Below are 24,392 nucleotides of genomic sequence, written 5' to 3'. Positions count from 1 at the left end.
CGCCAGTCACATTGCTCCCCACCCAAACCTTTTCATTTGACTACATAAAGCTGTATACTCCACAATTGGCCTCGCATGGCTCTTCCTTCTCCCTCTGCACAGCCACATATGAGGCCGGGCTGCTGGGGCAGAGGTCACGGACCTTCCCATGTGGTAACATGAGCGGTGTCAGCCCAAACCCGACCTCACAGCGGCGCTCGGAGGGCGGAGATCTCGCGAGGGTTGGAGCAGAGGACGCGGAAGCGGCTGCGGGGGGAGGAGGGTGCAGGGTGCGCCCGGACAGAGCGGCCGCTCCGGGAATCCAGGGACACGGTGACCGGTGCATGGACCGAGAAGGGCGCGGCGCTGCGGTGTGGAGGAGGGTGAGTCGCTTCACACGTGGGTTCCCGTATGTTGAGGATCTCGCCGCTCCTGTCGCGACTCCAGCCTCTATCGGGACAGCACTTTCTGTGCAGCGTCCTGGGCTCAGTGTCGCTCTAGTGAGGAGTGTGGGGATCTCCACTTACGGCACCGGCTGCACACGGTGAGGAGCTCATCGGTGCAGGTGGAAAAGCCGCATTGCTCTGGAAGCCGCTAATAAGGGGTCTGTCTGAGACCTCCACCCATCTGCAGAATGTGAAGGTGGGGACCCCCGGGGCGGCTCCCTTCAAGTGGAACTAAACTTATAATTAGTTTTTTTATGTTGTAGTATTTGTTAAGGGGATTTTCCCAAAACTGCAAGTTATAGAAAGGGGATAAGTTATTTGATGGTGGTTCAATCGCTGGGATTTGACAACAGAGAGAAAATGAAGCTGCGTTCTCCCTGCAGCCTCTCCAGTCATTGGGGCGGCCCCCGGAGCTGTGATCAGTCAGCGCTCACTGTAGTCGGACCCCCGCTATGTCTGACGTCCTGCTCTACAGCTTCTCCAGTCATTGGGGCGGCCCCCGGAGCTGTGATCCGTCAGCGCTCACTGTAGTCGGACCCCCGCTATGTCTGACTTCCTGCTCTACAGCCTCTCCAGTCATTGGGGCGGCCCCCGGAGCTGTGGTCAGTCAGCGCTCAGTGTAGTCGGACCCCCGCTATGTCTGACGTCCTGCTCTACAGCTTCTCCAGTCATTGGGGCGGCCCCCGGAGCTGTGGTCAGTCAGCGCTCACTGTAGTCGGACCCCCGCTATGTCTGACGTCCTGCTCTACAGCTTCTCCAGTCATTGGGGCGGCCCCCGGAGCTGTGGTCAGTCAGCGCTCACTGTAGTCGGACCCCCGCTATGTCTGACGTCCTGCTCTACAGCCTCTCCAGTCATTGGGGCGGCCCCCGGAGCTGTGATCAGTCAGCGCTCACTGTAGTCGGACCCCCTGCTCTTCAGCTTCTCCCTGCAGCCTCTCCAGTCATTGGGGCGGCCCCCAGAGCTGTGATCCGTCAGCGCTCACTGTATTCGGACCCCCTGCTCTACAGCTTCTCCCTGCAGCCTCTCCAGTCATTGGGGCGGCCCACGGAGCTGTGATCCATCAGCGCTCACTGTAGTCGGACCCCCGCTATGTCTGACGTCCTGCTCTACAGCTTCTCCAGTCATTGGGGCGGCCCCCGGAGCTGTGATCCGTCAGCGCTCACTGTAGTCGGACCCCCGCTATGTCTGACGTCCTGCTCTACAGCCTCTCCAGTCATTGGGGCGGCCCCCGGAGCTGTGATCCGTCAGCGCTCACTGTAGTCGGACCCCCACTATGTCTGACGTCCTGCTCTACAGCTTCTCCAGTCATTGGGGCGGCCCCCGGAGCTGTGATCCGTCAGCGCTCACTGTAGTCGGACCCCCACTATGTCTGACGTCCTGCTCTACAGCCTCTCCAGTCATTGGGGTGGCCCCCGGAGCTGTGATCCGTCAGCGCTCACTGTAGTCGAACCCCCTGCTCTACAGCTTCTCCCTGCAGCTTCTCCAGTCATTGGGGCGGCCCACGGAGCTGTGATCCGTCAGCGCTCACTGTAGTCGGACCCCCTGCTCTACAGCTTCTCCCTGCAGCCTCTCCAGTCATTGGGGCGGCCCACGGAGCTGTGATCCGTCAGCGCTCACTGTAGTCAGACCCCCTGCTCTGCAGCTTCTCCAGTCATTGGGGCTGCCCCTGGAGCTGTGATCAGTCAGCGCTCACTGTAGTCGGACCCCCGCTCTGTGTTTGACGTCCTGCTCTACAGCCTCTCCAGTCATTGGGGCGGCCCCCGGAGCTGTGATCCGTCAGCGCTCACTGTAGTCGGACCCCCGCTATGTCTGACGTCCTGCTCTACAGCTTCTCCAGTCATTGGGGCGGCCCCCGGAGCTGTGGTCAGTCAGCGCTCACTGTAGTCGGACCCCCTGCTCTACAGCTTCTCCCTGCAGCCTCTCCAGTCATTGGGGCGGCCCCCGGAGCTGTGATCAGTCAGCGCTCACTGTAGTCGGATCCCCGCTATGTCTGACGTCCTGCTCTACAGCTTCTCCAGTCATTGGGGCGGCCCCCGGAGCTGTGGTCAGTCAGCGCTCACTGTAGTCGGACCCCCTGCTCTACAGCTTCTCCCTGCAGCCTCTCCAGTCATTGGGGCGGCCCCCGGAGCTGTGATCAGTCAGCGCTCACTGTAGTCGGACCCCCGTTCTGTGTCTGTCGTCCTGCTCTACAGCTTCTCCCTGCCGCTTCTCCAGTCATTGGGGCGGCCCCCGGAGCTGTGATCAGTCAGCGCCTACTGTAGTCGGACCCCCTGCTCTACAGCTTCTCCCTGCAGCCTCTCCAGTCATTGGGGCGGCCCCCGGAGCTGTGATCAGTCAGCGCCTACTGTAGTCGGACCCCCTGCTCTACAGCTTCTCCCTGCAGCCTCTCGAGTCATTGGTGCGGCCCCCGATGCTGTGGTCAGTCAGCGCTCACTGTAGTCGGACCCCCGCTGTGTCTGACGTCCTGCTCTGCAGCTTCTTCCAGTTAAGCATCGTCCCGTGTTTATAATCCAGTATTTCTCTGCAGATTACCACTATGACTGAAGATGAATACCATTTTTCTGCTGTAAGGCTATGTGCACACGTTCAGGTTTTTTCGCGGTAAAAACGCTTTAAAAACCTCATTAAACGCATACATTATGCATCCTATCATTTAGAATGCATTCTGCATGTTTTGTGCACATGATGCGTTTTTTTTTCCGTGAAAAAAAAACGCATCGCAGTAAAGCAGCATGTTCATTAATTTTGCAGATTTTCTGCGTTTTTCCCGCTATTCTTTGCATTTGGGGAAAAAAACGCACAAAAAATGTGTGAAAAACGCATGCGGATTTCTGGCAGAAATGCCCGGTTTTTGTCAGGAAAATTTCTGCAAGAAATCCTGACGTGTGCACATACCCTTTAGTTTGCTGTGAAAAGTCGGCTCAAAAGATGAACACCTTGAAGGAAAACATAATGGGACTTGTTGAAGATTCCTCAGTGGTGCAGCCTCAGGCTTTATAATATATATAATAATAATAATAATTTTTATTTATATAGCGCCAACATATTCCGCAGCGCTTTACAAATTATAGAGGGGACTTGTACAGACAATAGACATTACAGCATAACAGAAATACAGTTCAAAACGGATACCAGGAGGAGTGAGGGCCCTGCTCGCAAGCTTACAAACTATGAGGAAAGGGGGAGACACGAGAGGTGGATGGTAACAATTGCTTTAGTTATTCGGACCAGCTATAGTGTAAGGCTCAGGTGTTCATGTAAAGCTGCATGAACCAGTTAACTGCCTAAGTATGTAGCAGTACAGACACAGAGGGCTATTAACTGCATAAAGTGTATGAGAACATGATGCGAGGAACCTTTATTTTTTTTTTATTATAAATAGGCCACACAGGGATCGTTAGGTTAATGCATTGAGGCGGTAGGCCAGTCTGAACAAATGAGTTTTTAGGGCACGCTTAAAACTGTGGGGATTGGGGATTAAAGGGAACCTGTCACCCCGTTTTTTGAGATTGAGCTATAAGTACTGTTAAATAGGGCCTGCGCTGTGCGTTACTATAGTGTATGTAGTGTACCCTGATTCCCCATGTATGCCGAGAAATACATTACCAAAGTCGGCGTTTTCGCCTGTCAATCAGGCTGGTCTGGTCAGGTGGGCGTGTTCACAGCGTTCTTTTCTTCCCCAGGTTTCCGTTGGTGGCGTAGTGGTGTGCGCATGTCCAAGGTCCGGATTCCCTGTGCCCACGTGAAGACACAGCGCGCGATCTGCGATGTCATTCCTTTCATCGGTGCGGGCGGCCATCTTCCTGGGGCCGCGCGTGCGCAGATGTAGTGCTCTGCTGCACGGGGCTTCAGGAAAATGGCCGCGGGATGCCGCGCGTGCGCAGAAGAGATCGCGGCGGCCATTTTCCCAAAGCCGAGATGCAAACTCGGCTTTGGGAAAATGGCCGCCGCGATCTCTTCTGCGCACGCGCGGCATCCCGCGGCCATTTTCCTGAAGCCCCGTGCAGCAGAGCACTACATCTGCGCACGCGCGGCCCCAGGAAGATGGCCGCCCGCACCGATGAAAGGAATGACAGCGCAGATCGCGCGCTGTGTCTTCACGTGGGCACAGGGAATCCGGACCTTGGACATGCGCACACCACTACGCCACCAACGGAAACCTGGGGAAGAAAAGAACGCTGTGAACACGCCCACCTGACCAGACCAGCCTGATTGACAGGCGAAAACGCCGACTTTGGTAATGTATTTCTCGGCATACATGGGGAATCAGGGTACACTACATACACTATAGTAACGCACAGCGCAGGCCCTATTTAACAGTATTTATATCTCAATCTCAAAAAACGGGGTGACAGGTTCCCTTTAATCGTATTAACCTAGGTAGTGCATTCCAAAGAATCGGCGCAGCACGTGTATAGTCTTGGAGACGGGAGTGGGAGGTTCTGATTATTGAGGCTTTATGCTTCTAACGCTAGTTTTCCAGCGTTTTTTGTGTCCTTTCTGTACATCTACAACATTTATTTTTTTTCTTAACATTTTTGAAGTAATGCAAAGAATCATGTAGTGAAACACTATAAGAAAGCATTAACATGGTATAGTGTGTGTGTTAAAAACAATGCGCCCCCCACCAAAACAAGGAAAACACTACACTTTGCAATATTGGCTGCATTAAAAAAAAGATTAAAAATTCCAGCATTGCACAAACTGCTGTGAGTCCTGTGTAATTTTACATGGCCATGAGTTTCTCCAGAAATTGCTCATATTCTCTATGTATCCTTCTCTCACATGTGAGCAGTTTCTGCATCAATCTCTGGAATGGTCCGAGCACTTGTAGGGGTTGCAGTGAGGATGTGATTACAGATGCCTCCCCCAAAGCCATTCAAGGGATTGAGATCCGTACAGGCCACGGGTAACACATATTAGGAAAATAATCCGGAAATAGATTAAGATTCTATAGAAGACAGTTTAAAGAATTGTTTCACAGATATAAGGATCTGCATATAGATTCCATTTGACCAATTCATCTGCTGCTTTTTTGTCATGTAATCTGAGAGCACCATAATGTAGGGACAGAGGTCGTGATTCCAGTGATGTCACTTACTGGGCTTCTTGGTGTAGTTTTGATAAGGTTTATCAGCAGGAGATTATCATAGATCACAAATAACTTGCTGCCATGTTGTCATCTGGATTTATGAGCCTCTTCCCCCCCCCCCCCCCCCCTGATTATCAGCTTTCTGCTTATGCACAGTGCACCCAGAAAACTTTTAATCAGTGGTGTGGTTGGAGTTATACAGGGCTCAGCATCCAGAGAACTGCTAGATGTGCAGCATTTAGACCGGCCTCACACTCGGCATATAAAAATACGGTCCGTATTTTACGGCTGTAACATGCCACAAAATTTTAAAAAATGGTGATCCGTAAGTACTCCGTAGGCAGGGTGTGTCAGCTTATTTTGCTCATGGCATCCTCCGTATGTAATCCGTATGGCATCCGTACTGCGAGATTTTCTCGCAGGCTTGCAAAACCGACATACAATGGATCCATGTGCTCAAAAAAAATCGTAAAAACATATACTGTGTGTGTATATATGTGTATATATATATATATATATATATATATATATATATATATTTGCCTAAGGGTTTTTCCGTCTGTCTGTCTGTCTGTCTGTCTGTCTGTCTGTCCGGGAAATCCAGGCTCTCTGATTGGTCGAGGCCGCCAGGCCTCGACCAATCAGAGACCGGCACAGCATCGACGTAGAAATCCCGCGTCTCTGATTGGTCGAGGCCGCCAGTCTGATTGACACTTCTATATTGATCAGTCCTCCTGACATTCTATATTGATCAGTCCTCCTGACACTTCTATATTGATCAGTCCTCCTGACATTCTATATTGATCAGTCCTCCTGACATTCTATATTGATCAGTCCTCCTGACACTTCTATATTGATCAGTCCTCCTGACATTCTATATTGATCAGTCCTCCTGACACTTCTATATTGATCATTCCTCCTGACACTTCTATATTGATCAGTCCTCCTGACACTTCTATATTGATCAGTCCTCCTGACACTTCAATATTGATCAGTCCTCCTGACACTTCTATATTGATCAGTCCTCCTGACATTCTATATTGATCAGTCCTCCTGACACTTCTATATTGATCAGTCCTCCTGACATTCTATATTGATCAGTCCTCCTGACACTTCTGTATTGATCAGTCCTCCTGACACTTCTGTATTGATCAGTCCTCCTGACACTTCTGTATTGATCAGTCCTCCTGACACTTCTGTATTGATCAGTCCTCCTGACACTTCTGTATTGATCAGTCCTCCTGACACTTCTGTATTGATCAGTCCTCCTGACACTTCTGTATTGATCAGTCCTCCTGACACTTCTGTATTGATCAGTCCTCCTGACACTTCTGTATTGATCAGTCCTCCTGACACTTCTGTATTGATCAGTCCTCCTGACACTTCTGTATTGATCAGTCCTCCTGACACTTCTGTATTGATCAGTCCTCCTGACACTTCTGTATTGATCAGTCCTCCTGACACCTCTATATTGATCATTCCTCCTGACACCTCTATATTGATCAGTCCTCCTGACACTTGACGATGTCATAAAGGACGTAGAAATCCCAGGTTTCTGATTCAGCGACGGGCACAGTATCGACGTAGATGTCATAATGGTTGCCATGGCGACGATGATGTCATAAAGGTTGCCTCGACCAATCAGCGACGGGCACAGTCTGCCGCGAATTCTGGAATCATCATTTTCCATATACTACGGGGACATGTATATTCTAGAATACCCGATGCGTTAGAATCGGGCCACAATCTAGTATATATATATATATATATATATTGCCTAAGGGTTTTTCCGTCCGTCCGTCTGTCCTGGAAATCCCGGGTCTCTGATTGGTCGAGGCCGCCAGTCTGATTGACACTTCTATATTGATCAGTCCTCCTGACACTTCTATATTGATCAGTCCTCCTGACACTTCTATATTGATCAGTCCTCCTGACACTTCTATATTGATCAGTCCTCCTGACACTTCTATATTGATCAGTCCTCCTGACACTTGACGGTGATGTCATAAAGGACGTAGATATCCCGCGTCTCTGATTCAGTGACGGGCACAGTATCGACGTAGAGGTCATAATGGTTGCCATGGCGATGATGATGTCATAAAGGTTGCCTTGACCAATCAGCGACGGGCACAGTCTGCCGCGAATTCTGGAATCATCATTGTCCATATACTACGGGTGGTCATGCATACTCTAGAATACCCGATGCGTTAGAATCGGGCCACAATCTAGTGTATATATATCTATATTATAACGCTGGGAGCGTCACTCTGTCCGAAGCCTCTATAGACTGCGCAAGCGCCGACGCAGTCTGGGCCTCACAGAGCGACGCTCCCGGGAGATCGCGGTATGCGTAAGCACTGAACGCATACCGCGATCTCCACCGGAGAGTCAGGGACCGCCAGGAGGGAGGGTAAGTATACTCACCTTTCCCGGTTCCAGCGCTGCTTGCGGCTCTGTCTCCCGGCTCCTCTGCTCCCGGCTCCGGAGGGCGCGGACTGCGCAGGCGCCGATTCCTGCTGCCGGAACCGGCGCCTGCGCAGTCCGCGCTTTCCGGCGCCATTTTCTTGAAGACACACTCCGGCTCCACTGCAGGTGTGTCTTCAAGAAAATGGCGCCGGAAAGCGCGGACTGCGCAGGCGCCGATTCCTGCTGCCGGAATCGGCGCCTGCGCAGTCCCCGCTTTCCGGCGCCATTTTCTTGAAGACATACCTTCAGTGGAGCCGGACTATAGGTGAGTATGGTGTTTTTTGTTTTTTTTTTATATGGCAGCAGCATTCGGGGGCATACACACTGGAGCGGGGGGCATATAATACAATGGTGGCGCAGGATGGCAGCAGCACATGACAGAACGGGCGCAGGATGGCAGCAGCACATGACAGAACGGGCGCAGGATGGCAGCAGCACATGACAGAACGGGGACGCAGGATGGGAGCAGCAAATGACAGAACGGGCGCAGGATGGGAGCAGCAAATGACAGGATGGGAGCAGCAAATGACAGAATGGAGGCGCAGGATGGGAGCAGCACATGACAGAACGGGGGCGCAGGATGGGAGCAGCACATGACAGGATGGGGGCGCAGGATGGAGCAGCACATACCAGGATGGAGACCATATACCAATATAAATGCTCGCCACCCGTGCGTAGAACGGGTTCAATAGCTAGTATATGTATATATATATATATATATATATATATATATATATATATTCATACAGCGCTAGATAGCTTAAAAGCCGGCAATTGAATTAAGCTCCTTTTCAAACCCGACATGATATGAGACATGGTTTACATACAGTAAACGATCTCATATCCCTTTTTTTGCATATTCCACACTACTAATGTTAGTAGTGTGTATGTGCAAAATTTGGGCGCTATTAAATTAAAGGGTTAAATCGCAGAAAAAAATTGGCGTGGGCTCCCGCGCAATTTTCTCCGCCAGAATGGTAAAGCCAGTGACTGAGGGCAGATATTAATAGCCTGCAGAGGGTCCATGGTTATTGCCCCCCCCCTGGCTAAAAACATCTGCCCCCAGCCACCCCAGAGAAGGCACATCTGGAAGATGCGCCTATTCTGGCACTTGGCCACTCTCTTCCCATTCCCATGTAGCGGTGGGATATGGGGTAATGTCACCTTGCTATTGTAAGGTGACATTAGGCCAGGTTAATAATGGAGAGGTGTCAATTATGACACCTATCCATTATTAATCCAATAGTATGAAATGGTTAAAACACACACACACACACACTCTTTTAATGAAATAAATACACAGGTTCTTGTAATATTTTATTATACTGGTAATCCACCTGAAGACCCTCATTCTGTAAAAAGGGTAAAATAAAAAAACAATAATATCCCATCACCGCGACTGAAGGCAACTACAGATCATTGACCTACATTCCATTAATTCCCTGGGGTTTTACAGGCAGGAGCACAGCTGCATTAGCAGAGCTTCTGCTTGTAAAATTAGTTAACCCCCTTAAGATGGATTTACATCGTGGGATGTGACAGAACGACGGAAGGTATGGGATATTGTTGTTTTTTTTTTTATTTTACTTTTTTTTTACAGAACAAGGGTCTTCAGGTGGATTACCAGTATAATAAAATATTGCAAAAACCTGCATATTTATTTCATTAAAATACTTTGTTGTGTGTGTGTGTTTTAACCATTTCATACTATTGGATTAATAATGGATAGGTGTCATAATTGATGCCTCTCCATTATTAACCTGGATTAATGTCACCTTACAATAGCAAGGTGACATTAACCCTTCATTACCCCATATCCCACCACTACACGGGAATGGGAAGAGTGGCCAAGTGCCAGAATAGGGGCATCTTCCAGATGTGCCTTTTCTGGGGTGGCTGGGGGCAGATGTTTTTAGCCAGGGGGGCCAATAACTATGGACCCTCTCCAGGCTATTAATATCTGCCCTCAGTCACTGGCTTTACCATTCTGGCGGAGAAAATTGCGCAGGAGCCCACGCCAGTGTTTTCCGCGATTTAACCCTTTAATTTAATAGCTAGAGCGCCTAAATTTTGGATATACATACACACACCACTAACATTAGTAGTGTGGAATGTGAAAAAAAAAGGGGATCTGAGATGGTTTACTGTATGTAAACCATGTCTCATATCATGTCGGGTTTGGGAAGGAGATAGCAAAAGCCAGCAATTGAATTACCGACTTTTAAGCCATCTAGCGCTGTATGAAATATTTATATATACATATGTGTCTCACTGATATATATTGTAAAGCTGCAGTAGCATGGTACACATTGAAGAAGCAGTGACCCACAAATTCAAACACAAAAGTCTCTTTTAATGTGTTTCTTCACAGCATTAAAGTCCAATTCACATAAATGCATATAACTTCAGTGGCTATTATCAGTGACCAGTTTACACCAGTTCAAAGCAATACATATCACATGGCTTTAGATTTGCAGTCCCTAAACAGGCCAGACTTCCCTTGTCCAGTTTCCCTGGGCGACCGCACGCCATCTCACAGTTTCTATACGTTTCCATACACACAGCCTCCTATGTTGCAGACACTGCACATGCCAGCCCTCCTCTGACTAGTTCTCGTGGGTGTCCTGCATCGCTGTATCAGTCTCTTTACAGACTCTTTACTCACACAGTCGCAGTTCAGGATATCCTCCGGATAGCAGCCGGGCACCATATCCACCTGTTTGCAATCGTTGCACATGCTAGTCCTCTTTCGGGTACAGGACATCCACCTCCGGCCACAGGACTGTCCACATCCGACTCCTACGGGCACAGGACATCCACCTCCGGGCACAGGACTGTCCACATCCGACTCCTACGGGCACAGGACATCCACCTCCGGGCACAGGGCTGTCCACATCCGAGACCAGTACCGTGGACGACTTGCATCTCTGTGTACGCTGCGGGTGCCAGGCTATTCAGCTGCCCTGGGTGCTGGCTCTGCTGGCCTCCATGCACTCTGCAGACCAGCACACACCAGACTGACACTGACGTGCACCTCACACACCTGGCCAGACACCTGACACACCCATACCCCTTACTGCAGGGTTTTTAAACACACACAAACCTGTGGCCTTCAGCCACCTGGAAAACTCGGACTGGAGATCTGTGACTCTCATGCACACCTATGGACTTCATCTGTCTGCATGCACATTCTGGGGAGAACAAGCAGTGCCCCCCTAGCTGTATCAGAGGCCACAGCCTCACAAAATATATATATATATATATATATATTTAGATGGTGGCCTGATTCTAACGCATCAGGTATTCTACAATATGCATGTCCACGTAGTATATTGCCCAGTCACATAGTATATTGCCCAGCACAAAGCCACGTAGTATAGAGACTTAAAAAATAAATAAACATATACTCACCTTCCGAAGGCCCGTTGAAGTCCTGCTATACTCACCATCCGCCGCCTTTCCCGCTCCTCGCCACGCTCCCGGGACCGCTCCATTGCAAGCGGCAGCTTCCGGTCCCAGGGCTGGTGTGAGCAGGACCTATGATGACGTCGCGGTCACATGACCGTGATGTCACGGCAGGTCCTTGTCGCACAGCAGCCCTGGGACCAGATTCGGAAGCTGCCGCTTGCAATGGAGCGGTCTCGGGAGTGTGGCGAGGATCGGGAAAGGCGGTGGAGGGTGAGTATAGCAGGTTTGTTTTTGTTTTTTTATTATTTTTAACATGACATATTTTTACTATTGATGCTGCATTGGCAGCATCAATAGTAAATAGTTGGGGACAGACAGGGTTAATAGCAGCGGTAACGGAGTGCGATACACCGCGGGCCGTTACCGCTGCCATTAACCCTGTGTGAGCGGTGAGTGGAGGGGATTACGGAGCGGGCGCTGGGCAGTGAGTGTAGGGGAGGGAATTATCGGACTGTGCCCGTCGCTGATTGGTCGCGACAGCCATGACAGGCAGCTGCCGAGACCAATCAGCGAATGAATAACCGTGACACAGAAGGACAGACAGACGGAAGTGACCCTTAGACAATTATATAGTGTGTATGTGTGTGTGTGTGTGTGTGTGTATATATATATATATATATATATATATATATATATATAATGCTGGGAGCGTCACTCTTTCCGAAGCCTTTATAGACTGCGCAAGCGCCGGCGCAGTCTGGGCCTCACAGAGTGACACTCCCAGGAGATCGCGGTATGCGTAAACACTGAACGCACACCGCGATCTCCACCGGAGAGTCAGGGACCGCCAGGAGGGTGAGTATATTCACCTGTCCCCCGTTCCAGCGCTGCGTGCGGCTCCGTCTCCTGGGTCCTCTGCTGTGACGTTCACAGTTCAGAGAGCGCGATGACGCACTTAATGCGCGCCGGCGCCGCCCTCTGACTGAACAGTCACAGCCAGAGGAGCCGGAAGATGGCGGCGCGCAGCGCTGGAACGGGACAGACAGGTGAGTATAGCAAGTGCTGGGGGGCCTGAGCTAGCGGTGATACCGGCACCTGACCCCCACAGCGCGCCGGTGTCCCCGCCTGCTCAGGCCCCCAGCACTCGGCGCCCAGCGACCATAGGTGAGTATGTTTTTTTTTTTTGTTTGTTTGTTATATATATATATATATATATATATATATATACGGTGTGTATATATATATATATATATATATATATATATATATATATATATATATATATATAATCAGCAGCATATGGGGCATATATAATGGAGCATCTTATGGGTGGCATATAATACAATGGTGGCGCAGGATGGGAGCAGCACATGACAGAACGGGCGCAGGATGGGAGCAGCACATGACAGAACGGGCGCAGGATGGGAGCAGCACATGACAGAATGGAGGCGCAGGATGGGTGCAGCACATGTCACAATGGGGGCGCAGGATGGGTGCAGAACATGTCAGAATGGGGGTGCAGGATGGGTGCAGAACATGACAGAATGGGGGTGCAGGATGGGAGCAGCACATGTCAGAATGGGGGTGCAGGATGGGTGCAGTACATGTCAGAATGGGGGTGCAGGATGGGTGCAGCACATGTCAGGATGGGGACGCAGGATGGGTGCAGCACATGACAGGATGGGGACGCAGGATGGAGCAGCACATACCAGGATGGAGACCATAGCCACCCGGGCGTAGAACGGGTTCAATAGCTAGTGTGTGTGTATATATATATGTATATATATATATGTGTGTATATATATATATATATATATATATATATATATATATATATATATATATATATATATATATATATATATATATATATATATATATAATTAGAGGAGAAAGAGAAGATCAGACCAACACCCATCATTTATCCTCAACAACTGCGACCTCACAGGAACAGACAAATATACCTACCTGGGCCTAGAGATTCACCGGTCAGGGAGCTTCAAACAAGCCATAGAGACCCTGAAAGACAAGGCCTGCAAAACCTTCTATGCCATCCGAAGGACACCCTACCATCTGAAGCCACCAGTGAGGGTCTGGCTAAAAATCTTCGACTCCATCATCGCCCCAATCCTCCTGTATGGCAGCGAAGTCTGGGGTCCTCACACCTACCCAGACTGGTCAAAGTGGGATTCCAGTCCAACAGAAATATTCCACCTGGAACTCTGCAAGCACCTTCTCCAGGTCCATCGGAGCACCTCCAACAGTGCTTGTCGGGCCGAGCTGGGCAGATTCCCTCTACACCTAACAGTTCTAAAGAGGGCGCTGTCATTCCGGGCTCACCTGCATAGGAGCAATAAAAGCTCCCATCACCATAAAGCCCTGATACATGTAGGTGAAACAGAAAAACCAGAACCCTCGGAACAGCCCAGCCAAACCCAACCGGACCAGAACACCAATCACAACAACCTGACAAAAGCCGGAATTAGGAAGATGGCAGACGAAGGCCAGGAAGAGGTATGTCAGTGACTGGAAGAATGATATCATCAGCTCACAGAAACTGACCATGTACCGGAGCCTACAGAGAGACTACAGACTGGCGCCATATCTGGAGAAACTCCCGGACCCCAGAGACCGCCAGATCCTGAGCCGATATAGACTCAGCGCCCACAGTCTGGCCATCGAATGTGGCCGACACAGGCAGAGCTACAAGCCCAGGGAGGAAAGACTGTGCCAACACTGTGACCAGGAGGCCATAGAGGACGAAACCCACTTCCTGCTACACTGCTCCAAATACTCAGCAGTGAGGGACACTCACTTCAGGAGACTCGCACATCTCTTCCCAGACTTCATCACCATGAAGGAGGAAGAGAAAACATATATCCTGCTGGGAGAAGAAGAGAGCGCAGTGGAGATAGCAGCGCGGTATGTGAGCGAATGCCATAGACTGCGAGAAAGAGAACTATGATGCCATGGACTATAGCCCCCAACCTGGACCTACCCCATCCACCTCCCCTATGCCATGGACTATAGCCCCCACAATGGACCTGCCCCATCCACCTCCCCTATGCCATGGACTATAGCCCCCACAATGGACCTGCCCCATCCACCTCCCCTATGCCATGGACTATAGCCCCCACCCTGGATCTGCCCCCATCCACCTCCCCTACAGCTCCTACCCAACATCCCCATAGTCCCTATCCCTATTGCCTTTATACACTTGCTTTGGCAAAACTGATGTGCATCTGGTCCTGCCAATAAAGCTTCTTTGAATCTTGAATCTATATATATATATATATATATATATATATATATATATATATATATATCTATCTATATATAATGTACACATTTATTCTACCTATTCTAACCTGTCAGTGTGAGTTTACTGTACACCGCACTGAATTGCCGGCTTTTCTATAGAACACCGCTGCGTATTTCTCGCAAGTCACACTGCTGGTCCGTGTGTAATCCGTATTTTTCTGGCCCCTATAGACTTTCATTGGCGTATTTTTTGCAATACGGTGACAAACGCAGCATGCTGCGATTTTCTACGGCCGTAGAAGACCGTATAATACGGATCAGTAAAATACGGCAGATAGGAGCTGGGGCATAGAGAAGCATTGTACCGTATGCAATCCGTATTTTCTGCACCTCTCTTACGTCCGTAAAACACGCTAGTGTGAGGCCGGCCTTAAAGCAAGCAGCCCAGTAAGTGATACATCCCTGGGATCAGGATCTCTGTCCTTACGTTATGCTGTTCTCAGATGGGGTAGCAAAATCCTGCTGACAGATTCCCTTTAAGGGGAGTTAAGTGGATAATAAAAGCGATTACGACAAATATGACCGTTGGGTAATTACAAGTGAGGTCACTGTTCTTTTTGTGATGAAACAATAACCAAAACAAATGTTACGATTGGATCGATCTCCCGTAAAGTGAAGGACTTAGGTGGAGGTCGGGACTTTGTGATCTGTTGTTGGTAGATTCTTCTATATACTGTAGGTAAAACAGTACACCCCCTCTCTGCTCGTTTCAGGCAGGATAGCCATTTGATAATAACAGGAAAGGGCTATGTAAGATTAAGTATGGGTGAGAATATCACAACGCAGATTCTCCTGTCATTACATTGCCGGCTTACAGCGGATCTCGGTGCCAAAGCGATGACACAGACATGAAAGTCTATTAAGATGAGAGGCAAACTGGGTGAGTGAAGCAAATGCATCACATAAACGCATTATACGTATAGCTTTCCACCATAAAGCGCAGACAGCTTCTAAACAGAAGCCCCCGAGGAGTGATCATGTCACTGCTGTACGGCGTCCAGCCCTGAAACAGAAGAAGGAACAGCGGACTGGACTTGTGCACAGCAATGCCGTCTTTACATTGCCGTGTATTATGGTCACTTTTTACGACGGGCTAATTTGCCTTAGGCTGGCGTCACACACAGCGTAAAACAATACGGTCTGTATATTACGGCCGTAATACGCTGAAAAGTCCCGAAAATAGTGGTCCGTAGCTCCTCCGTAGGCAGGGTGTGTCAGCGTTTTTTGCGCATGGCATCCTCCGTATGTAATCTGTATGGCATCCGTACTGCGTGGTTTTCTCGCAGGCCTGAAAAACCAACATACCACTATAGAAGTGATCCATGTGTCCCAAAAAGAAAAAAAAAAAATAAATAAATAAAAAAAATATATATATATATCAGTAGAGACATATATGTATATATATTCTTACTTCATACAGCCGCGATATAGCAAAAAGCCGGTAATTCAATTACCGGCTTTTTCTTTCTCCTTCCTAAAACCCGACATGATTTGAGACATGGTTTACATACAGTAAACCATGTCTTATCTCCTTTTTTTTTTGCAGATTCCACACTACTAATGTCAGTAGTGTGTATCTGCAAAATTTGGCCGTTCTAGCTCTTAAAATAAAGGGTTAAATGGCGGAAAAAATTGGCGTGGGCTCCCGCGCAATTTTCTCCGCCAGAGTAGTAAAGCCAGTGACTGAGGGCAGATATTAATAGCCTGGAGAGGGTCCACGGTTATTGGCCCCCCCCCTGGCTAAAAACACCTGCCCCCAGCCACCCCAGAAAAGGCACATCTGGAAGATGCGCCTATTCTGGCACTTGGCCACTCTCTTCCCATTCCCGTGTAGCGGTGGGATATGGGGTAATGAAGGGTTAATGCCACCTTGCTATTGTAAGGTGACATTAAGCCTAATTAATAATGGAGAGGCGTCAATTATGACACCTATCCATTATTAATCCAATTGTAGTAAAGGGTTAAATAAAACACAAACACATTATTTAAAATTATTTTAATGAAATAAAAACAATGGTTGTTGGAGTATTTTATTCTACGCCCAATCCAGTCACTGAAGACCCTCGTTCTGTAAGTAAAAAAACATAATAAACCAACAATATCCTTACCCTCCGCAGATCTGTAATGTCCAACGATGTAAATCCTTCTGAAGGGGTTAAAACATTTTGCAGCAAGGAGTTCCGCTAATGCAGCGCTACTCCTCGCTGCAAAACCCCGGGGAATGAAGCTAAATATAGGTCAATGATCTATATTTAGCTTCATTTGCGGTGAGGCGCCCTCTGCTGGCTGTTCATAGATCGTGGGAACTTTCCTAGAAAGCCTGGGAGCGTGACATATTCACTTTAAATTACGCCAAGTTTATCAAGCAGCGTGCTCTCCTTTGATAAATCTAGTGCACTGTAATTAGCCTGTATAGTCTAACTCTGCTTTGTGTAAGTGCAACAACCATATCTGCTTTCCAGGACCGGGATAAAATAGGTTTTCATTTTTTTTCTTTTCCAGAAACGTCCCCACTCTTCCCTATCGGCTTTCTGGTACTGTAGTGGAGTCCCCTGATGCCACCGTGCAGTATTACCATACACCGCCTACAGACAGATATGGGGGCACGGTTTGTTTTGGGGGGGGAAATAGGCAGATCCCTTCTTTTTTTTTTTTTTTTTTTCTTCTTCTCCTGGACAACTTTAAGGCTATGTCCACACGTTGCGGATTTACTGCAGATCCGCAGCGTTTTTTTCCGTGCAGAACAGTACAATGTAAATCAATGGCAAAATAAATCTGCTGTGCTAATGGTCCGGAAAATTCCGCAGCGGATTAAAAAAAGGACCATGTCAATTCTTTGTGCATTTCTGCAGCATTTCTGCACCTATTCCATTATAGGAAAACGCAGGGGTAAAAACACATGAAATCTGCAAAAAATCCACATAAAAAACGCACAGATTTTGACCGGCGTTTTCTGCCAAGATTTGCAGAATCCGCACAGAAAATTCCACAGGCAAATCCGCACCATGTGCAGATACCCTAATATAGTCGTCTTTGGTGGCAGATTAATCGCACTGTTCTCTGTGGAACCAGCCTCTTATCCACCCGTGTCACATGCAGCTTTGTGTTCTGGTTAGGGTAAATATGCCATAGAACGCCTGATGATGACCCTGTACGTAGACCTGCTGCTTGTATCGGAGACAGCTATGGTAAAGTTGTGTCCAAAAGTGGAAATATTTCTCTACCTGATGGTATTGGTGCAGTTGCTGTGCACATTGTGAATGAGCGGCTTGGCTTCCTGACTCTTGTATTGGAGTCACATTTGGGATGTTGTGTGAATGGTAGGAAGTGTTGGGGTGTGCCTTCCCGCTGTGACCTCTGTGCAGCAGTGATGGATAGAGCCGCTATATGTGCAGCTGTGAGATTGTGTGATGTGGTCATTGTGCTTAAAGGGAACTTGTCACCTGGTCTTTCCAATATGAGGGAAGGCCAGTACCTGTAAGCCCTCATATACAGCATTCTAATATGCAGTGTATATGCCCCCAATCCAGCTTGCAAGACAAGAAAAAGATAATTTATTATACTATGCCCGATGGTTCTTCTCTTTGTGTGGATGACGCGTCCTACATCATCCATAGTGTCCAGCATCGCCGTCCGGCGCAGCGTGCTTCTCTGTAAAGTACTGCAGTGCGCATGTGCCGACACACACTGCCGTACTTTGCTTTGCCCTGCAGGGTAGAGAGAAGAGCTTTGCGTAGGATGCAGGACAATGTGGATGGCGTAGGATGCGTCATCCACATGAAACGGAGGAGGAGGACCAAGACAGCGACGGCCATCGAACCGGACCACCCCGTAGATAAGTATAATAAAAGGGCGTTTTCTTATCTTTCAGGTTGGAGTGTGGGGCATACACTGTGTGCAGAATTATTAGGCAAGTTGTATTTTAGAGGATTATTTTTATTATTGATCAACAACTATGTTCTCAATCAACCCAGAAGACTCATAAATACCAAAGCGTAATATTTTTGGACTTTGGAATGTTTTTTTTTTCTTTTTTTTAGATTTGTCTATCTTAGGAGGATATCTGTTTGTGCAGGTAACTTACTGTGCAGAATCATTAGGCAACTTATTAAAAACCAAATATATTCCCATCTCACTTGTTTGTTTTCACCAGATAAACCAATATAACAGCACACAATTTAGACACAAACATTTCTGACATGCAAAAGCAAAGCCCCCCAAAATGAGTGAAAATATAGCCACCTTTCTTTATGATGACACTCAACAGCCTCCATCCACAGATTCTGTCAGTTGCTTGATCTGTTTATGATCAACATTGCGTGCAGCTGCCACCACAGCCTCCCAGACACTGATCCGAGAGGTGGACTGATTTCCCTCCCTGTAGATCTCACATTTTATGAGGGACCACAGGTCCTCTATAGGGTTCAGATCAGGTGAACAAGGGGGCCATGTCATTATTTTTTCTTCTTTGAGACCTTTACTGGCCAGCCATGCTGTGGAGTAGTTGGAGGCGTGTGATGGAGCATTGTCCTGCATGAAAATCATGTTTTTCTTGAACGATACCAACTTCCTGTACCACTGCTTGAAGAAGTTGTCTTCCAGAAACTGGCAGTAGTTCTGGAAGTTGAGCTTCACTCCATCCTCAACCCGAAAAGGTCCCACAAGTTCATCTTTGATGCCAGCCCATACCAGTGCCCCACCACCATCTTGCTGGCGTCTGAGTCGGAGTGGAGCTCTCTGCCCTTTACTGATCCAGCCTCTGGCCCATCAAGAGTCACTCTCATTTCATCAGTCCATAAAACCTTTGAAAAGTCAGTCTTAAGATATTTCTTGGCCCAGTCTTGACGTTTTATCTTATGTTTCTTGTTCGAAGGTGGTCGTTTTTCAGCCTTCCTTACCTTGGCCATGTCCCTGAGTATCGCACACCTTGTGCTTTTTGTTACTCCAGTAACGTTGCAGCTCTGAAATATGGCAAAACTGGTGGCAAATGGCATCTTGGCAGATTCACGCTTGATTTTCCTTAATTCATGGGCAGTTATTTTGCACCTCTTTTGCCCAACACACTTCTTGCGACCCTGTTGGCTGTTTGCCATGAAACGCTTGATTATTCGGTGATCGTGCTTCAAAAGATGGCAATTTCAAGACTGCTGCATCCCTCTGCAAGACATCTCACAATTTTATACTTTTCACAGCCCGTCAAATCTCTCCTCTGACCCATTTTGCCAAAGGAAAGGAAGTTTCCTAATTAACCCCTTAGCGACCGCCGATACGCCTTTTAACGGCGGCCGCTAAGGGTACTTAAACCACAGCGCCGTTAATTAACGGCGCTGTGGAAAAAGTGAATAGCGCCGGGGGTAGCTGAGACCCCAGAGAATATGATTCGGGGGTTTGTTTTTTTACCCACCCCGCATTTGCGATCGCCGGTAATTAACCGTTTACCGGCGATCGCAAAAAAAACACGCTATCTTTTTAATTTCTCTGTCCTCTGATGTGATCGCACATCGGAGGACAGAGAAAAGGGGTCCCAGGTAGCCCCCCAATACTCACCTATCTCCCCCGGTGCTCCTCGCGTCTCCCGGTGGGCACCGCCATCTTCAAAATGGCGGGCGCATGCGCAGTGCGCCCGCCGGCCCCGCGAGAATCTTTGGGGTCTCGGCTGCCGGGGGTAGCCGGGACCCCAAAGAGCATGATCGGGGTCGGTTTTACCGACCCCTGTTTTGCGATCGCCGGTAATTAACTGTTTACCGGCGACCGCAAAAAAAAAAAGCTACCATAAGTGTAATTCTCTGTCCTCTGATGTGATCGCACATCAGAGGTCAGAGAAATAGGGGGATTCGGGGACCCTGTCATACTCACCTGTGTTCCTGGATCCTCCTGCTGCTCCTCCTGGCCGCCGGCAAAAGAAAATGGCGGGCGCATGCGCAGTGCGCCCGCCATCTGTCTCCATCTGCTGGCCGGCAGGAGAACAGCAGTTGGGGCTAAAATTAGGGCTAGGGTTGGGGCTAAATTTAGGGTTGGGGCTAAATTTAGGGTTAGGGTTGGGGCTAAATTTAGGGTTAGGCTTGGGGCTAAATTTAGGGTTAGGCTTCTTTCACAATTACGTCGGTACGGGGCCGTCGCAATGCGTCGGCCCGACATACCGACGCACGTTGTGAAAATTTTGCACAACGTGGGCAGCGGCTGTAGTTTTTCAACGCATCCGCTGCCCAATCTATGTCCTGGGGAGGAGGGGGCGGAGTTACGGCCACGCATGCGCGGTCAGAAATGGCGGATGCGACGTACAAAAAAAGTTTCATTTAACGTTTTTTTGTGCCGACGGTCCGCCAAAACGCAACTGATCCAGTGCACGATGGACGCGACGTGTGGCCATCCGTCATGATCCGTCGGCAATACAAGTCTATGGGCAAAAACGCATCCTGCGGGCACATTTGCAGGATCCGTTTCTTGTCCAAAACGACGGATTGCGACGGATGCCAAATGATGCAAGTGTGAAAGTAGCCTTAGGGTTAGGGTTGGGGCTAAAGTTAGGGCTAGGGTTGGGGCTAAAGTTAGGGTTAGAGTTGGGATTAGGGTTAGGGTTTGGATTAGGGTTGGTATTAGGGTTAGGGTTGGAATTAGGGTTACGCTTGGGATTAGGGTTAGGTTTGGGATTAGGGTTAAGGTTAGGGTTGTGATTAGGGGTGTATTGGGATTAGGGTTAGGGTTGAGATTAGGATTAGGGGTGTGTTGGATTTAGGGTTTTGATTAGGGTTATGGTTAGGGTTGTTTTGGGGTAAGGGTTGTGATTATGGTTAGGGTTAGTGATTAGGATTATGGATCAGGTTGAGATTAGGGTTAGGTGTGTGTTGGGGTTAGGGTTGGAGCTAGAATTGGGGGGTTTCCACTGTTTAGGTACATCAGGGGGTCTCCAAACACGACAGCCAATTTTGCGCTCAAAAAGTCAAATGGTGCTCCCTCCCTTCTGAGCTCTGCCGTGCGCCCAAACAGTGGGTTACCCCCACATATGGGGCATCAGCGTACTCGGGATAAATTGGACAACAACTTCTGGGGTCCAATTTCTCCTGTTACCCTTGTGAAAATAAAAACTTGGGGGCTACAATATCTTTTTTTGTGAAAAAAAATATTTTTTATTTTCACGACTCTGCATTCTAAACTTCTGTGAAGCACTTGGGCATTCAAAGTTCTCACCACACATCTAGATAAGTTCCTTGGGGGGTCTAGTTTCCAAAATGGGGTCACTTGTGGAGGGTTTCTACTGGTTAGGTACATCAGGGGCTCTGCAAACGCAACATAATACCCGCAGACCATTCTATCAAAGTCTGCATTCCAAAATGGCGCTCCTTCCTTCCGAGCTCTGCCGTGCGCCCAAACAGTGGTTTACCCCCACATATGGGGTACCAGCATACTCGGGACAAATTGGACAACAACTTTTGGGGTCCAATTTCTCTAGTTACCCTTGTGAAAATAAAAACTTGGGGGCTAAAAAATCTTTTTTGTGGAAAAAAAAATATTTTTTATTTTCACGACTCTGCATTCTAAACTTCTGTGAAGCACATGGGGGTTCAAAGTGCTCACCACACATCTAGATAAGTTCCTTAAGGGGTCTAGTTTCCAAAATGGTGTCACTTGTGGGGAGTTTCCACTGTTTAGGCACATCAGGGGCTCTCTAAACGTGACATGGCGTCCGATCTCAATTCCAGCCAATTCTGCATTGAAAAAGTCAAACGGCGCTCCTTCACTTCTAAGTTCTGCGGTGCGCCCAAAAAGTGGTTTACCCCCACATATGGGGTATTGGCGTATTCAGGAGAAATTGCATAACAAAATTTATGGTTACATTTCTGTTTTTACACTTGTGAAAATAAAAAAAATGGTTCTGAATTAAGATGTTTGCAAAGAAAAGTTAAATGTTCATTTTTTCCTTCCACATTGTTTCAGTTCCTGTGAAGCACGTAAAGGGTTAATAAACTTCTTGAATGTGGTTTTGAGAACCTTGAGGGGTGTAGTTTTTAGAATGGTGTCACACTTCATTATTTTCTATCATATAGACCCCTCAAAATGACTTCAAATGTGATGTGGTCCCTAAAAAAAAAAATGGTGTTGTAAAAATGAGAAATTGCTGGTCAACTTTTAACCCTTATAACTCCCTAACAAAAAAAAAATTTGTTTCCAAAATTGTGCTGATGTAAAGTAGACATGTGGGAAATGTTATTTATTAACTATTTTTCGTGACATATCTCTCTGATTTAAGGGCATAAAAATACAAAGTTTGAAAATTGCAAAATTTTAAAAATTTTCGCCATATTTCCGTTTTTTTCATAAATAATCACAAGTAATATCGAAGAAATGTTACCACTAACATGAAGTACAATATATCACGAAAAAACAGTCTCAGAATCAGCGGGATCCGTTGAAGCGTTCCAGAGTTATAACCTCATAAAGTGACACTGGTCAGAATTGCAAAAATTGGCTCGGTCATTAAGTACCAAATTGGCTCTGTCACTAAGGGGTTAAGCATACCTTATATAGGGTTTTGATGTCATTAGACAACACCCCTCCTCATTACAGAGATGCACATCACCTGATTTACTTAATTGGTAGTTGGCTCTCAAGCCTGATCAGCTTGGAGTAGGACAACATGTATAAAAAGTATCATGTGATCAAAATACAACTCGCCTAATAATTCTGCACACTGTGTATATTCTGCATATTCAAGTGCTGTATATGAGAGCTTGCAGGTACTGGCCTTACCTCATATGGGACAAATTTGGTGACAGGTTCCCTCTTAAAGGGAACCTGTCACTAGATTTGACAGATATAAGATGCTGCCACCGCCTTTCAGGGCTTATCTACAGCACTCTATAATGCTGTAGATAAGCCCCTGGTCCGACCTGAAAAATAAATTTTATCATACTCACCTGTGGAGCGGTCCAGTCTGATGGGTGTCGCAGGTCCGGTTCCGGTGCTTCCCATCTTACGATAGGAATAAGAACTGTGCGCACAACTATTAAGGGTGCCAGGGTAGGTTCCCACACCGTTAGTAATGATAATAAGAAACCCGGCACTCAACTTAAGTGATCAGTATGGTTATTTAATGTGACTCACTGTAGGGGTTTTATTTACATACAGTATTCACAAACGTTTCGGTCGTTACTGGACCTTCATCAGTGTGCTAATATACTAGTATGCTTAGAGAAGCCCCGAGTAGCAAAGTTAGATTGCATCAATAAGAAGCCTGAAGACATAGGTCGCGTGGGTAGGCACAAGCCGCAGAGATACAATGGTGTGTCACAAGTGACACTAACTGCTGGATGGAGCAGGAGCCACGCGGAATGTACTGCCAGTATGGGCTGCAAAATAGTGCGCATGAGGTAGAAACAAGCTACTGAGATAGGGTAGTGTGTCACGGACTGACACTATCTGCGGAATGAAGCAGGAGGCACGTGGTATGTACCGCCAGTATGGGCTGCAAAATAGTGCTCAAGGGGTAGGCACAAACTGCTGAATGAAGCAGGGGCCACACGGTATATACCGCCAGTCTGGGCTTGCGGTGGACACCGCGTGCTTCCTGTTGCTGATGAGGCGGATAGTGCGCACTATTCTTGCAGCCCAGACTGGCGGTATATACCGTGTGGCCCCTGCTTCATTCAGCAGTTTGTGCCTACCCCTTGAGCACTATTTT

At 47.9% G+C, this 24,392-nt stretch overlaps 1 protein-coding gene across 1 annotated transcript in view; it reads left to right on the top strand.

Moving 5' to 3' along the window:
- The first annotated feature begins 217 nt into the window (after positions 1-217).
- The window catches only part of NRAS (NRAS proto-oncogene, GTPase), a 45,079-nt gene continuing 20,904 nt past the window's right edge, over positions 218-24,392 (top strand). Inside the window, exon 1 of the mRNA XM_069756124.1 lies at positions 218-362. The gene's annotated coding sequence lies outside the window, so the exon portion shown is untranslated. The remainder of the gene's footprint in view (positions 363-24,392) is intronic.

This window comes from Ranitomeya imitator, chromosome 3 (assembly GCF_032444005.1).
Source record: "Ranitomeya imitator isolate aRanImi1 chromosome 3, aRanImi1.pri, whole genome shotgun sequence".
NCBI lineage: Eukaryota > Metazoa > Chordata > Amphibia > Anura > Dendrobatidae > Ranitomeya > Ranitomeya imitator.
Note: the sequence above shows the minus strand (reverse complement) of the source record. Positions and strands in the feature narration are given on the sequence as shown.